This window comes from Drosophila navojoa, chromosome 2 (genome assembly GCF_054131105.1).
Source record: "Drosophila navojoa isolate 15081-1374.11 chromosome 2, UAZ_NAV_1.0, whole genome shotgun sequence".
NCBI lineage: Eukaryota > Metazoa > Arthropoda > Insecta > Diptera > Drosophilidae > Drosophila > Drosophila navojoa.
In genome coordinates this window covers 29,165,525-29,182,774 of record NC_142890.1, presented here as the reverse complement: position 1 = coordinate 29,182,774, position 17,250 = coordinate 29,165,525, and the positions used below count along the sequence as shown (strand labels likewise).

General features: G+C 36.6%; 1 long non-coding RNA gene across 1 annotated transcript; it reads left to right on the top strand.

The window, feature by feature from the left end:
- The first annotated feature begins 12,644 nt into the window (after nt 1-12,644).
- LOC149092355 (uncharacterized) lies at nt 12,645-13,461 on the top strand. The gene is made up of 2 exons (XR_016197648.1): nt 12,645-13,072; nt 13,131-13,461. It is a non-coding gene; the product is annotated as an uncharacterized LOC149092355 (long non-coding RNA).
- The last annotated feature ends 3,789 nt before the right edge of the window (nt 13,462-17,250 follow it).

Genomic DNA, 17,250 nt, shown 5'->3' with positions numbered 1-17,250 from the left:
CTATCGCCATGCATATTTTAGTGTTAACAGAACTTTATCAGAAGCATACTATCTCTATTAAAGAAGAAAGAATGTCTTCTCTATCATCAGCCAATGCAGCAGCAAGTGCAGCAGGCAAGAAAAGGAAGTGTTCCGTTAGTTATTCAACTATTGTTAGATCTGAATTTAAAAACTTTGATAGGAGAGGTTGTAGAACCGATAAAACATATTATTCTTATAAAAAGTTTAAAATTATGTATATTAGAAGCAACACTTGCAATTGCCTACGTAAGCAACTGCTTCTCGCTGCATTACGGCAGCAAATGCTCTAAGTGATGATCACATGAGCAATATAATTTTTAAAGGGTATTCGGTCAACTGCAGCTCACCGGTGAGGTGAGAAGACAATTTGATTTACCAAACTTTTTCATTACATTGTCTGCTACAGAAACTAGGTAGAACTACAAGAAAGCGCAGCAGTTTTCCTGTTACGAAGTATTGTTAGCTTGTTGAGCTCCAACAAACAACTTCACCTCATATACTCGGCATGTTTTGGCTTAATGCTAATATTGTTGATGCCGTGAGTAGGTAGAGGTCTATTTCAACCGTAATTGAATTTATTAACAAGTAAATTTGACTGATGTAAATATAAATAAATTGATTGAATACCAGAAGCAGAATCAAGGGCTTTTATGTATGCGGCAAATAGGGGGAACTCGCTTATGCCGCTTTGGTATTTCTTACCCTCCAATGCCACAAACAGAAATTCCATTTTCTTCGTCGGAAAGTGAATGTCTCAAGAGTTCTCATCACAAAAACCTTCAAAATATTACCAGTTTCCTAAATATGTCCATCGATATTCAATTTCGAATTGAATGCGTGATCACAATTTCACCATTAAACAAAAAAATGAAATTATAATTTAATTAATACATAAAAGTATAAAAATTATAGTGGAAGGTATAAAAATAGATGCTCCCACCTAATCTTTTAGTCCCTTGTTCAAAATGTCAAAACGAATGAGAACTTGTGGAATTCCAAGCATCGTTGGTATAAGGATTGAAATAAAACACGTAAATCATGGACGTGATCGCCAACACTATCGAGGTGCCAAAGATCGAGGCAATTCAAAAATGAACCTCAATTCGCTACAGAAATCACTCGAAAACAGGTCAATCGCTCAAGGAAACAGGGGGAAAAAGGCTTCTTTCTATGCAACGATGAATTTTCTAAATTCTGTCTTTAAATTACTGTCCGTTTCCACCAACAGACTCGATAGATTCCAAATTACAGTAATTTTTAATTTGTAGTTTAGTACGCAGCCCGGACTTAAATCCAATAGAGAATCTCTGGGGAATCTTAACTCGAAGGGTTGAAAAAGGCCATTATTCAAGAATGGCAAAAACTTGACATCCAAATACTCTTAATTACCCTTAATGAATGCCAACACGACTGATATAAGCGTTGAACAATAAAGGGAGCTCTATTTTTTTTTTTTTATTTTTTTTTTTCATTGAATATATTGATAGTTTTATAAAGTCTAATCAGCAATGTTTTTTTTTATTTTTTAAATATTTTGATCGGTTCAGTTTTAATATTGTAGCCCAGAAACTGCTTTTAGATTTTTATTTAATATTAATGGACTCAGATTCCGATAAAGAAAAATGGATTTTAAAAATAAAAAGTATACATACATATATCTGGGTTATCTATTGAAACCTTCGGGCTATTGTAAATAGTCTAAACTAAAGGTTCAATTCGAACTATTTGAGCTATTTAGCGACTAAATGTATCGGTCATTGGTGGGATAAGTTCGGAATGACTCCCCAGATGTTTTCTTTGTTGTAACATCCTAATTAAACCAATATAACATTGTTGAGTTATATCGTATCCAGTTACGTTGTTCGTTTTATTATCTCCCAGAGAGGTACTTATATTTACAAATTAATTGTAACAATTAAACACAGGTATCAACAATAAGCCATGGAAGGGTTGTAAATCAGGACTTAATTTTATTTTTATTTTCGTCCGATAGGAGCAAATATTTAAAATTAGAGCAAATAATTTACTTTGCTTAAAGAAACATACGCTAGAAACACGTTCCCTGCTTCTGAGCATTTCTTCAAATAATACATGACATCGCTTCGCGTGGGCATATGGAACGCTAATGGCCTGAGCAGCAAGGCTCAAGAATTAGCCGTCTTCTTATCACGGAGAAACATCGACGTTATGCTGATTGCAGAATCTCGTGAATGCCCCACGCTAAAAATCTACAGATACGAACACTAACAGTGCTAACAGTTTCGGAGGATCCTCGCTGCTTATCCGCTCAACTCTGGCACACACACCATCGGCTCAATTCTCCGACGCTACACTTCAATTCTCTGCCATTAGCCTTTCAACATCGATTGGCGAGATTGAGATTGCATCGATATACTGCCCGCCTAACGCAGATCTCCGTGTACAAGACATCGTACAACTCATCAATCGCAGAAACCAAAAAACGCTTATTGGAGGCGACTGGAATGGTTGGCACCCATTTCGGGGTAGCAGCAGAGCGAACCAACGCGGAGAGACAATATTCGACGCAATACAAAGCGCACAGTACTCCATCCTGGCCCCGGGAGCCCCCACACGCTACCCAATAAATGGACACCATCCCTCTGCAATCGACTTCGCTATCTACAGAGGAATAGGCGACAGACTCTTGAGCATTGAAGAATGTCTCGATCTGTCTTCGGATCATCTTCCGCTGATAGTCACCGTGCACGCTCACCCACAACCTTTCCCGACCAGACAACGCCTTCCCGCTGGGTCGGATCTAGCAATCTTCAAGCTCGCTCTACAATCCTCACTGCACCCGGAAATAGAACTCCGCACTGCAGAAGACATAGAGTATGCAGCAAATAGAATGCAAGATGCTATAACAGAGGCAGCGCTGCTAGCTGCACCGGCTGCTCACAATCAAAAGCACTCGCACTACAGCATTCCTCTCACCCAGCACGTTCAAAATCTGCTTGAGTACAAACGATGGACAAGGAGCCGCTGGATCAGAACGCGCATAGCCAGCGACAAAATCAGATATAACAAGTAAGAAAACTCTAGAGAGTGCTCGACTAGATACTACCCTGAACCAAAATAATAGAAAAGCACATTTAGTATGGTTCAAATTTCAATTTCGATGTATTTAAAAATATAAATTAAATAGAAAACTCATTTAATTAAATAAATAAAAATTTTGAAACAATTAAAAGAGATAATTCCGACACGCTCCGGGTTTGAGCCCGAGACCTTGTGATCAAGCGCCGCGCTTTCTACCTTGACACCACCCTTCTGTTTTAATTTTCAATGTCAAAACTGAAATAGATTCACTGCTACAGCGCCATCTACCAAATCTAAGTCAAACTAACTGCTGATGTGACTTTAAGAATGTGCAAGAACAACCAAACTAATAAAAATGTTAAAATTTCAATTTCGAATTTTGAAAAAATATAAGAGAAATTTAATCACAAATATATAAAAGTTTTGAAGCAATTAAAAGAAAACTACAATACGCCCAAGCAGGATTTGAACCGGGGACCTCGCGATCGAGCGCCGCACCCTCTACCATGACGCCACTCCTCTGTTCTCATTTGCAATGTTAAAACTGAAATAGATTCACTGATGCAACGCCATCTAGCAGAACTAAACGAAACTAACTGCTGATGTGATTCAAAGAATGTGCTAGAAGATGTTTGAATGTATGTGTGCACACGTATTGGAAAACTGCTGTTGCTGCAGCACGTGCGTTTGTTAATTGGCCAAACATTTTGTTATTTTTTAACGTCGATTGACTAAACCGAATTTAATGAAACTTTCAGCATATGATCTACATATTCTATTGAATATTTGGCATTTAAAAGAAAACATCAAATCAAATCATTCACAATTAGCTATACTAGAATCTGACCTTCACTGGGGATTCTGGTGAATTTGGAGCCGGTATCCAAAATATAACAAAAACCGAAATTGTATAAAATGCATTGGAATATACTTTTAAAATTTGGAGACTATAGCTCTAAAAATGTAGGAGTTATAAATTTATAACCTATTGCTCTTGGGTTGCGCTGCAGTGTTGGCAATATTATGAGAACTTATTTGTTGAATAATTTAATTTCTAGACGTACGATCGTAATGAAACTTACAGAACGTAATCATGATGTTTAAATGTATGTGCATACCGAAGCACAAGTCTCTAGTATTTGATATACGACTTTTACAAAGATGAGGGTGAGGGGGTGGATTTAAGGGTGGGGGGTAAATTTTAACAAAAACCGAAATTGTCTAAAATACATCTTAATATACATTTTAAATTTGGAGACTCTAGCTTGAAAGATGTAAGAGATATAATTATTTAAGTGATCTTCGATAAGGTTTTTTATCGATAAAAAAGTATCGGAATGACTTATCGTTTTTTAGTGAAAAACTCGATATGCGCGCTGTTTTTACGGACATTTTAAAAAAAGTTGAAGTCTCTAGCTCTTATATCTTCTGAAATCGACGCGTTCAAACATACGGACGGACGGACGGACGGACAGACAGACGGACAGGGCTAAATCGACTCAGCTCGTCGCCCTGATCAAGAATATATATACTTTGTGGGGTCTGCCACGCCTCCTTCTGCCTGTTACATACATTTTAACAAAACCATTATACCCTGATTTCCCATTTTCAATGGGTTCAGGGTATAATAATGAAGCTACCAGACAGCTCAAAGTTGCCCTGGCCCACATGCAATGTACGCGTATTAGAGAGGCGCTAGAACGAGCAGATACTCCAGCTGGGGCGGAATTTCAGCTATGGCGATATACGCGCAATATTAAAAGACAGCCTCTGCGTCGTCACCCCATCCTGAGTGCTACGGGTCAGTGGCTTACTGGAGACGAAGCGCAGGCCGAAGCCTTTGCTGACCACCTCTATGAGCAATTCTCGCCGCTGCTAACTACCGAGCTACCAGATCTAAATAGCATCAGAAGAACTGCGGACTGTCCTATCCCAGAAGGTACCCCCATCGAAGCATGCACAAAGGCAGAGGTTCTCAAGCAGATGAAAGCTGTAAAAGCAAAAAAGGCGCCGGGACACGACCGAATAGATGGAAAAGTTATTAGGGCATTGCCTGACTCAGCTATAGACTACTTCGTAGTATTATGCAACGCCATCCTTCGCATTTATATGTATGTACATAAGTCTCCACGCATATGTAGCATCAAGCATACCAGCGTTTCTTATGCACGCGCTCATTTGTATGTGTGTATGTATGTACACATAAATGCATACTCTAGCGTTGAAATGAGACTGATTTGTTTTTGCTTTGAATTTACCATCTGCTACTCTCATAACAAGAATCTTATTTTTGGATTTCATTTTAATTACAATTGTTGATAGTAGGTGGTGGCGCTGTCGGCAAAGGCGCCGGTTCAATTTGTTTTTGTTCTTTTGACAAACATGACTTGGGTGCGAGTTCAAATCCCGCGGAAAACTCTTTTTTGTAAATTGCAAATTTTGTTATTTTAGCTTCTTTTATATTTTTTAAATATTTAAATTTTATTTTTAAATTTTATAAAAATGTTTCATTCCGTGTTATCAATGCCTATTAAGCCTATTTGTATATACATGTACATACATACATAGATAGCTCAATATAAATGCGCATATAAATGTCGCAATTTGATACTACAAATGCCGATTGCCACGCCCCTAGTGGCCGTAGACACCTCATTTTTGGCCAGTTCTTAGAAAGAGCTAACGGTAACATAAATGCGAAATTTGAATGCTTACGCTCAAAAAATGTGAAAATTACAGGGTATTTTTCGATATGCCACGCCCCTAAAGAGGCGTGACAATTATTTTTGGGGCAGCTAGCTCTTAAACTGTAGGAGATATAAAGTTTTGCGGTTTGCCACGCCCCCTTTGGGCGGACATATATCCACTATAGCTTGTAGGACTTGGGAGGTCAACTCGCGTATATATACCAAATTTCAAGTCTCTAGCATCAATAGTGCCTAAAATATAGCCAAATTTGAAAAATCACTATATCTTCAGGTCCGATTTGCCACGCCCCCATTAGGCGTAGACATAAAATTTTTTCATCAGTCATTATAGAATTATAGCCTTAGCTCACGTGCGAAATTTCAACGTTCTAGCTTTAGAACTTGAGGAGATACAGTTTTATCTGATTTGCCACGCCCCTAATGGGCGTAGATATATCCACCATAGCTTTTTGGATTTGGGGGGTCAACGCGGATCTACATACCAAATTTAAACTTTCTAGCTCTTCACCTAACATGATTTCTGGTATATCGGAAAATGCATTTTCCGATTTGCCACGCCCCTAGTGGGCGGATCGGGAAAATTTTAATACTTTATAAATCGGAGTTATACACGAATATGTGTTCCAAATTTCAAGTCTCTAGCTTTAATAGCGGCGAAATGAACTGCGTTCATACGGACAGACGGACGAACAGACAGACGGACGGACAGCAAGACGGACATTGCACAAAACCAATATACTAATTCACTTCGTGAATGAGTATAAAAACTCGACTGGATGTTAAGAAGCGATAGCCCTCTGTCACTACGAAGTAAGAGGCATATATACAACGCAATAGTGGCACCGGTCTTTACTTATGCAATGCCTTTATGGGGGTCTGCTGCAAAAATCCACATAAGCAAAATTCAAGTCATACAAAACAAAGCACTAAGGACTTGGACCGGAGCCGAATGGTACGTCAAAAACGAGACTCTGCACACCGACCTCGAGATGCCGACAATTGCTGAGCTCATTGGCTGACACAGCACAAGGTACGCGTACAGATTATCCGGCCACCCAAACCAGCTTGCAGTCAACTTATTAACGAACACCATCAACAGAAGGCTGAAAAGACCACACCCCCTGGACCTGAGAAGTGACCTCAATTAAAGTAATATCTAGTAATAAAGGCATAAAGCCAATTTAATAGTTAAGGCACCCTTATAAATGCGCTATAGAGTTAACAACAAAAGCTGCAATAAAACTATAATAAAAAAAAAAAAAAAAATACATGACATTTCTTTTGGGTATAGAAAGCATCGCTTCCTGCTTATGTGAACAACTATTTGCCGACTCCTGCTTCAAGAGTATAAACGATGTGCACTGCTCGGCTCGTAGTTCTGTTTTGAGCATAGTCTGCCAGCAGCATTGCCTATTAACAGTGCGCATGGTGAGCTTGCGCTGGAATTTGAGGTGAAAATAAGGTTGTCGCTCGCGATTGAGTGATCTGTATTTTAACAGTGGCTGTCGCTTCCACTTGGCTGCGAGCATTGGTACTCGTGGTGAGTATAAGGTTTTGAGCGTTCATAGTTACATATGTGTGCATGCGCTGTCGCACGATTGAGTGATAGTGTAAGTCTCATAACAGTGCTTGGCTGGAAGAAACGTCTGCATTGTTGTTGCGAGTTTTGTATGCAGGGCCAACTTAGCCTTTTACCAGCCAGATCTGGTGGCATTTGGCAATTTTACAATTCAATGATTTTATTGAGTTCGGTAATTATGTGTCAATTTTCGAATAAATATATAATTCATAACAAGTCAGAAAGCTCTAGTTGAGACTGCTCGACTACAAGATACCATGAGCTTTGAGCAACTGATATTTTAAAAATTCTTCGTGTCTTTCTGCTTCACAAGAAACAACACATGCACATAAGACACACACACACAAACACCCGCACAGATGAAGACACATTGGATAGGCCCACATATTATTGGAATTCAATTGTTTAATAACAATAAATAAACTCGAAATCTACCTCTTATCTTTTCTGAGATCGACGTGTTCATACATACGGACCAACGGCCGTACAGACCGACGGACAGGGCTAAATCGACTCAGCTCGACGTTCAGGGTATAATAACTGAAATGGCTATTTTTCTGGCTATTTTTGAATTTGATCTAGCCGATTCTAGCAGGTTCGAAAGATTAATTTCTCAATAAACATGTGCTTATCAATTGCTGCCGATTTTTCGGTTTTTTGCCCATCCTGTAATAGGATGATAATACCGAAAACAAGAAAATGCATACAGTGACGAAATAAATTATTGGCATAAAAGCTTTTTATACCAAACATACGGATAGACGGACAGGCCGACGGATAGGGCTATATCAACTCAGCTCATCGCCCTGATCGAAAATATATATACTTTTCGGGATTTCTCATGAATTTTCCAAATTGTCACGCCCTTAGTAGGCGGATCCGAAAAATTTTAGCACTTTATAAATCGGAGATATGTATACACGAGTATATGTTTCAAATTTCAGGTCTCTAGCTTCAATAGCGCCGAAATAGACTGCGTTCATACGGACAGACGGACAGACAGATGGACAGCAAGACGGACATTGCACAAAACCAATATACTCATTTTACTTTCGTGATTGACTATAAAAAGGAGCATATCAAGATTTGCGCTTGATATCCTTGTTCGCCTTTCATTTAAAATTTCTCCAGAAGAGGAGAATACCCGCTCGCTTGTTGCAGAGCTTACCGTAATACATAAAATATTTTTGCCACCGCTTGCAACAATTTAAGGTCCGCTGCATCAACCCAATGATAATGCAGCTATAGCTGCATTAGCTATAGCGTTCAATTTCTAAGTCAATTGCATTTTTGTCAGGTTCGTCAAATTTTCTTTTTATACCCTGAACCCTTTGGTTTTCTGAAAAAGTATATAACGGGCAGAAGGGATCATCGCAGATAAGCTGAGTCGATATAGCCCTGTCCGTCTGTCCGTTCATATGAGTGCGTCGATCCCAAAGAGCTAGAGAACTTAAATTTGGCATGCATACTCGTGTGTACCATACGCAGTACAAGCTTACCATATTTTTCAATAAGTCCTCCGATAAATTTGTATCGACAATTATCGAAAAATTGATTTGGTATTTCATGTAGTAGAGACTTGTGCTTTGGAATGTACACACATTTTCACCATATGATTACGCTCTGAAAGTTTCATTAAGATTGTACATTTAAAAATTAAATTATTCAACAAATAAATTCTCAATATATTTTCCACACTTCAGCGCAGCCCAAGCGCAGTTAGCAGGGCGCGGGCTTATGCGTGCTTGTGGATGCATATGTATGTACATTTTGTACATTTGTATGTATAGAAGAAGTAAATAATTTCAAGTTTGATGACCCACGAGCACATAGGTCAAGTTTCAAGAAGCCTTTCAGCATTTAAGCTAAACGCTTACAATAATTCACCGATATTCAGTTCATATTAGGATGCTTCAGTCTTGACAGCTGTTAGAAAATTAACCCGATGACTCTACAGACATATTTATTAGGGCTTTTAGAGCATTATGTTCAGCGCCCAGACAATTTAGTTAGTTGCACTTCGCAATGGTAGAAGTTTGATTAGAAAAATTCGCTCTCCCTAATGGGATTATTAATAGGTAAACAAGATTTAATATTAATACTGAGAGAAGCCAATATTTAAAGGAATTAGTAATGTTATATGTCCCATAGAGGGACGAGATGATAGGTTTATAGTATATGATTTGCTTGAAATAAATCCTAGATTGAATGTCTGCCAAAAAATCCAGGCAGTACAAGTAGGCCTTCTATCGCCATGCATATTTTAGTGTTAACAGAACTTTATCAGAAGCATACTATCTCTATTAAAGAAGAAAGAATGTCTTCTCTATCATCAGCCAATGCAGCAGCAAGTGCAGCAGGCAAGAAAAGGAAGTGTTCCGTTAGTTATTCAACTATTGTTAGATCTGAATTAAAAAACTTTGATAGGAGAGGTTGTAGAACCGATAAAACATATTATTCTTATAAAAAGTTTAAAATTATGTATATTAGAAGCAACACTTGCAATTGCCTACGTAAGCAACTGCTTCTCGCTGCATTACGGCAGCAAATGCTCTAAGTGATGATCACATGAGCAATATAATTTTTAAAGGGTATTCGGTCAACTGCAGCTCACCGGTGAGGTGAGAAGACAATTTGATTTACCAAACTTTTTCATTACATTGTCTGCTACAGAAACTAGGTAGAACTACAAGAAAGCGCAGCAGTTTTCCTGTTACGAAGTATTGTTAGCTTGTTGAGCTCCAACAAACAACTTCACCTCATATACTCGGCATGTTTTGGCTTAATGCTAATATTGTTGATGCCGTGAGTAGGTAGAGGTCTATTTCAACCGTAATTGAATTTATTAACAAGTTAATTTGACTGATGTAAATATAAATAAATTGATTGAATACCAGAAGCAGAATAGGGGGAACTCGCTTATGCCGCTTTGGTATTTATTACCCTCCAATGCCACAAAAAGAAATTCTATTTTCTTCGTCGGAAAGTGAATGTCTCAACAGTTCTCATCACAAAAACCTTCAAAATATTACCAGTTTCCTAAATATGTCCATCGATATTCGATTTCGAATTGAATGCGTGATCACAATTTCACCATTAAACAAAAAAATGAAATTATAATTTAATTAATACATAAAAGTATACAAATTATAATGGAAGGTATAAAAATAGATGCTCCCACCTAATCTTTTAGTCCCTTGTTCAAAATGTCAAAACGAATGAGAACTTGTGGAATTCCAAGCATCGTTTGTATAAGGATTGAAATAAAACACCTAAATCATGGACGTGATCGCCAACACTATCGAGGTGCCAAAGATCGAGGCAATTCAAAAATGAACCTCAATTCGCTACAGAAATCACTTGAAAACAGGTCGACCGCTCAAGGAAACAGGGGGAAAAGGGATTCTTTCTATGCCACGATGAATTTTCTAAATTCTGTCTTTAAATTACTGTCCGTTTCCACCAACAGACTCGATAGATTCCAAATTACAGTAATTTTTAATTTGTAGTTTAGTACGCAGCCCGGACTTAAATCCAATAGAGAATCTCTGGGGTATCTTAACGCGAAGGGTTTATGGCAACGGGATGCAATTCGCAAACATTATTGAATTAAAAAAGGCCATTATTCAAGAATGGCAAAAACTTGACATCCAAATACTCTAAGCCTTAATGAATGCCAACACGACTGATAAACACGTTAAACAATAAAGGGAGCTTAATTTTTTTTTTTTTTTTTTTTTTTGTCATTGAATAAATTGATAGTTTCATAAAGTCTAATCAGCAATATTTTTTTTTTTCAAATATTTTGATCGATTCAGTTTTAATATTGTAGCCCAGAAACTGTTTAGATTATTATTTAATATTAATGGACTCAGATTCCGATAAAGAAAAATGGATTTTAAAAATAAAAAGTATACATACATATATCTGGGTTATCTATTGAAACCTTCGGGCTATTGCAAATAGTCTAAACTAAAGGTTCAATTCGAACTATTTGAGCTATTTAGCGACTAAATGTATCGGTTATTGGTGGGATAAGTTCGAAATGACTCCCCAGATGTTTTCTTTGTTGCAACATCCTAATTAAACCAATATAACAATATAACATTGTTGAGTTATATCGTATCCAGTTACGTTGTTCGTTTTATTATCTCCCAGAGAGGTACTTATATTTACAAATTAATTGTAACAATTAAACACAGGTATCAACAATAAGCCATGGAAGGGTTGTAAATCAGTACTTAATTTTATTTTTATTTTCGTCCGATAGGAGCAAATATTTAAAATTAGACCAAATAATTTACTTTGCTTAAAGAAACATACGCTAGAAACACGTTCCCTGCTTCTGAGCATTTCTTCAAATAATACATAACATTTGTTTTGGGTATAGAAAGCATCGCTTCCTGCTTATGTGAACAACTATTTGCCGACTCCTGCTTCAAGAGTATAAACGATGTGCACTGCTCGGCTCGTAGTTCTGTTTTGAGCATAGTCTGCCAGCAGCATTGCCTATTAACAGTGCGCATGGTGAGCTTGCGCTGGAATTTGAGGTGAAAATAAGGTTGTCGCTCGCGATTGAGTGATCTGTATTTTAACAGTGGCTGTCGCTTCCACTTGGCTGCGAGCATTGGTACTCGTGGTGAGTATAAGGTTTTGAGCGTTCGTAGTAGTTACATATGTGTGCATGCGCTGTCGCACGATTGAGTGATAGTGTAAGTCTCATAACAGTGCTTGGCTGGAAGAAACGTCTGCATTGTTGTTGCGAGTTTTGTATGCAGGGCCAACTTAGCCTTTTACCAGCCAGATCTGGTGGCATTTGGCAATTTTACAATTCAATGATTTTATTGAGTTCGGTAATTATGTGTCAATTTTCGAATAAAAATATAATTCATAACAAGTCAGAAAGCTCTAGTCGAGACTGCTCGACTACGAGATCCCATGAGCTTTGAGCAACTGATATTTTAAAAATTCTTCGTGTCTTTCTGCTTCACAAGAAGCAACACATTGGATAGGCCCACATACTATTGGAATTTAATTGTTTAATAACTTTTCTTGTGTATGGACTCTTTTTGAGATAAACTCGAAATCTAGCTCTTATATTTTATGAGATTGACGTTCATATTTCCTCTGACGGAAATAAAAATCTTTATTTATTCCAGCACTTTGACAACAAAATCAATAAAATTTGTTGCGCTGTTTAGAAAATATAGCAACGTAATATTTCGTTAAATATTTGAATATTTGCTATACCTAATTTCGTATACACATACGATTAATTTTGGTATAAAATTGTCATTACGATTAAAAGCATAAGCATTGTGAAAGAAAATAAACGCTAATAATACTGAGTGTGTTAAAACAAATTTTGAAGTGCAAAGAGCAATTAGTGCCAATCACAATATGTACGAATCGATAGAAATTTCTTCTGGAAAGAGTGATGTTTGGAAAACTTTCAAGATTGTGGAATTCGATGGAAAGCCTCTTGATTTTGTGTGCTGCTGCAAATTGTTGCTTGTTTTTGCTTTTACCGTTAAAAATGGCACCACAACACTTGCTCGGCACAAATGCGCTTTAGTTCCTCCACCTAATCATCCATCGTTAAACTTTGCATCGAAGGCAGTTCCAAACACCTTTCTTGATGATTTAGCTAAAAAACAACTGGCTTTTGTAGCCAAAGACTTGTTGCCATTAAACGTAACTGAGGGTAGGTAAAAGTAAATTATTTTTATATTCATCAATGTTAATATTTGCTAAATTTATAGGAACTGGTTTTCGTAATTATGTTCAAGCTATATTGAACATAGGCGCCCAGTACGAAACGCGCGACTCCCATGATCTGATTCTGCCCGAAAAAACTTAACAGGAAATGTTATAATTGCAGAATAAAATATTATAAAAGATCTGCTCACTACTGACTTGTCAAACAAATACATGACTTTTACAACCGACATGTGGACCGACCAGTTTACCCAGAGAAGCTTTCTTTGCTTAAGTGCACATTATATTGATGAATCCTTTTGTTTAAAAACGTAAATATTGGGAGTAAAAGAATTTTTAGAAGAAAAAAGAACTGGCGGTAACGATTTAGAGCAAGTGAAGTACATTTATATTGCTTGAGTATAATTTAGAAAGTAATTTATGGAGTAGTGTTATTGTTACTGACAATGGAGCCAACGTAGTTGCCGCTTTCAACACTTATATGAGACTTTCTTGCGCCTGTCATAACTTGAACTTAGTCAGGGACGACGTTTTGGAAAAGAATCCCATTGAAGAAATGAAGACCTTATTGGAAAAATCAAAAAATCTTGCTAAATATTTTAAGCATTTAGAGCTTATCAAAAAAGCTGAACAATATATTAAAACGCGTTGGAATTCAGTTTTCATTATGGTTGAAAGGTTCACGAAGAAATTAAAATTTTACTTTCATCAAAAAATCAACTACAACGTATAGCAGATATTGATTTTACTTTAATGGAATGCTTAATTTCATTTCTGAAACCATTCAAAGATTGTTCTGACAAATTGTCAAGTGAATAAGAGCGAACAATTCACATACACATATATGTATATGCTTTATGGTACGAGAAACTAAAAAAAATTGTAAAATTGAAAAATACGACTCCATTGTTATTATGGAGCATGTAAATGAAAAAGCCTTCAACTCTTTAGAGAAGCGTTTTCAGCCAACTTCCGTTCATTTGGTTTAAATCTCCAATTCAAAAAAAAATTAGGTTTTTTTCCAGCCGAAAAAAGAAAATCATGGCTTAGAAAACGTTAAATGCTTGATGTTTGAAATTCATGATATGCAAAATGAATTAAATATAGGACGCGAAAATCGAAAACTCTCCGACAAATTTGAATCATGAATTTCAAGATTTTTTAGACAAAAATCAACCAAAAACAAGTAAGAAGGCTCTAGTCTAGATTGCTCGACTAGGAGATACCCTGAACCCTCCATTCTGCACTTCTTTTATGCACACACACATACACATGCATCCATGTGCAATGGTATGAGAATTTATTTGGTGAATAACTTCTTTTGTAGACATACAGTCTTAATGCAATTTTCAGAGCGTTTTTTACAATTTTGGGGAGAAGGGGCATGGTAACCAAAATCTGTTGATTACATAATGTTTGAATTCATCATATGTATATACACCGTAAATCTGAAGTTTCCACGTCTAATAGTATCCCAATGAGGCTCAAAAAACAAAATCAATTTTTCGATTATTCTCGATAAAAAAGTTATCGGACGGACAGATGGACAGGGCTATATCGACTCAGCTCCTCGTACTGATCAAGAATATATTTACTTTATGCCTGCCTATTATATACTTTTTCACCAAAAAAATTATACCCTGATTTCCCATTTTCATACATTTGAACATTATGATTACGTTCTGAAAGTTTCATTAAGATTGTATGTCTACAAAAGAAGTAATTCAACAAATAAATTGTGTTACTCTTGCCCACACTGCAGCGCAGCCCAAGCGCAGTCGCTGCTTACTGCGCAGTGTGGGTGGATGCATATGTATATATGTATGTATGTGTGCGTGCATAAAAGAAATGCAGAATGATAAGATTATCAGCTTGGAGGGATCAGGGTATCTCCAGTCTCGACTAGAGCCTTCTTACTTGTTTTTATATAAAAAATATTATAGTTTTTAAGAATTAAATTGTTGTTCTTTTTGAGAAAAACAAAAAATTGTAATTTTTGAGAATTAAATTTTTTGTAATTGTCTTGGGCGGGCCAGACAGAATATATACACTTTGTGGGGTCTGCGATAATTCCTTCTGCCTACTATTATTCCTTTTCACAAAACTATTACCCTGATTTCCCATTTTCAATGAGTTCAGGGTATAGAAAAAAATGGGTAGATCTCACCTTGTTGGTTCATATACCCTTTTGGTTCGAGTACACAACAGAGGTTGGCAGTCTTCTGCAGAATTGCTGTTTATACGGCTGTCACGATACTCGAGTGCAATTTTGACAATTTTATTAAATAATTACTTAAATTCTATCTTGTATTTAATTCCATGCGTTGCCACTGCGAAGCACTGCCTTCCATGCAGCGTGCCTACCAAAGATTTCCCCGTGTCGCTTAATTCTTTCATCAAAGCACTTTCTTGTTCAATAATCCATGTTACCATGTTACATTTCTCAGCTGTTCTCTTAAAACCTCTATTAATGGAATCGTTACTTAAATACAAAATCAATCGATTAATACGAACTGCCAGTTTTCCTCAACACAATTGCATCAGGAAATCCCATAGTAAGTTCAACAACAGCGTAAGATCACATCTATACGACATATAGAAATGACAGAACATTTGAACAAATATATGGGAAACACAGAAGGTATAGTAAATCGAGTCACGTCGATTATGCAAATTACAGTGTAGATATAAAATTATGAATAAATAAAAAGTAAATAATTTAAAAGAATTATTGATTAAGTTATGAAAAGCAGCAGGACCACCAATGCACACTAGACACAAATGCAGATTTAGCGGCATAAACTCAAAATTTAAAGATACGGACTTGAAATTTTGCAATTATACTTAGATTATTTATTTTTTAATTTAGGATTTTCTTGTTTTGGAATTTTGACCACGCCTACACCATATATATACTGATAATACTATAAAGATTCAATTTAATATAAAAATTTTTTTAAAATTTAAAATCGAATTCAAAAACTGTTTTCTCTTTTGGTATTAATTGCGCCTTGTTGTTTCTTTGCGAAGAGATACCCGATAATAAAAGATATGAATCAAATGCTCTCTAAAGCACGGCAGTTAGATTATTTTTCCGGCTGTTTTTCCTAGCGTGAAATAGTCTATCACGATTATAATATGTAATTCCGTGTCTAAGAAGCTTTTCCTCCCGTGATCTAAAATCATTTGAACAGTAGCGCTCGTTGGATACCGCATATATTTCTTTAAAAATAATTGAAGAGTTTTCTCACAGAGTTTCTTAAATTTAAGTACATTAATTTCGAGCTCGCAGCGTTGCTTATATACACTTTGTTCGGTTCAACCATCAAAGCCAGAGCTTTCTAATAGCCTTTTTCTATATATGTATGTATATTAGTAAACTGTTCTGCTTTTGGTGGAACGGAAGCAGCTTCACCAACTACCAGCGCGATGCAGTTGTAGCAACTGTGAGTCTGAACTCTGCGTAACCGAGCGTATCCTAAGCAGCGGCGAACTGAAGCATTTAACTAGTCTGGTGCGTTAACCTGTTAGGGAATGCGGCTGGAAAGATGACACTTGTAAAAGGGTACAAAGAATTTTGTATACACGAGGTGAATACACTGAAAATTGAGTTACATGATACAAATAACTTGCAATCAATTATATTTTTATAATTTAATAAAACTTATTTTAATTCCATATTATAATTATCCTCGTCATCACATTCATACTGCAATTCCTTTTTATTTGAAGCTATACACGGAAGATCCAAAAAACGTAATACCTCTTCTGAAAACAGGGTTTTGTTAAAAGTATGTAACAGGCAGAAGGAGGCTTGACGACCCCATGAGGTATATGTATATATTATTATTATTGATCAGGGCAACGAGTTGAATCAATTTGGCCCTGTCCGTCTGTATGTATGAACGCGTTGATCTCAAAATACATATGACGCAGAGACTTGAAATTTTTATTCTCATTCACGAAAGTGAAATGCTGCAGATAACGAATATATTCTTTTTCAAACTGTCTGCTAAAGTAAACAGAACACCGCTCTTCAACTTTATTTCCATTTCTAATATATAATCATCTCGATAGCCTTCACCAGCAAAGAATACGATTGATCACACCTCATACAAATTTCTAGTCAAACAGTTTTGTTCAGGCTGTCAGTTAAAACTTGTT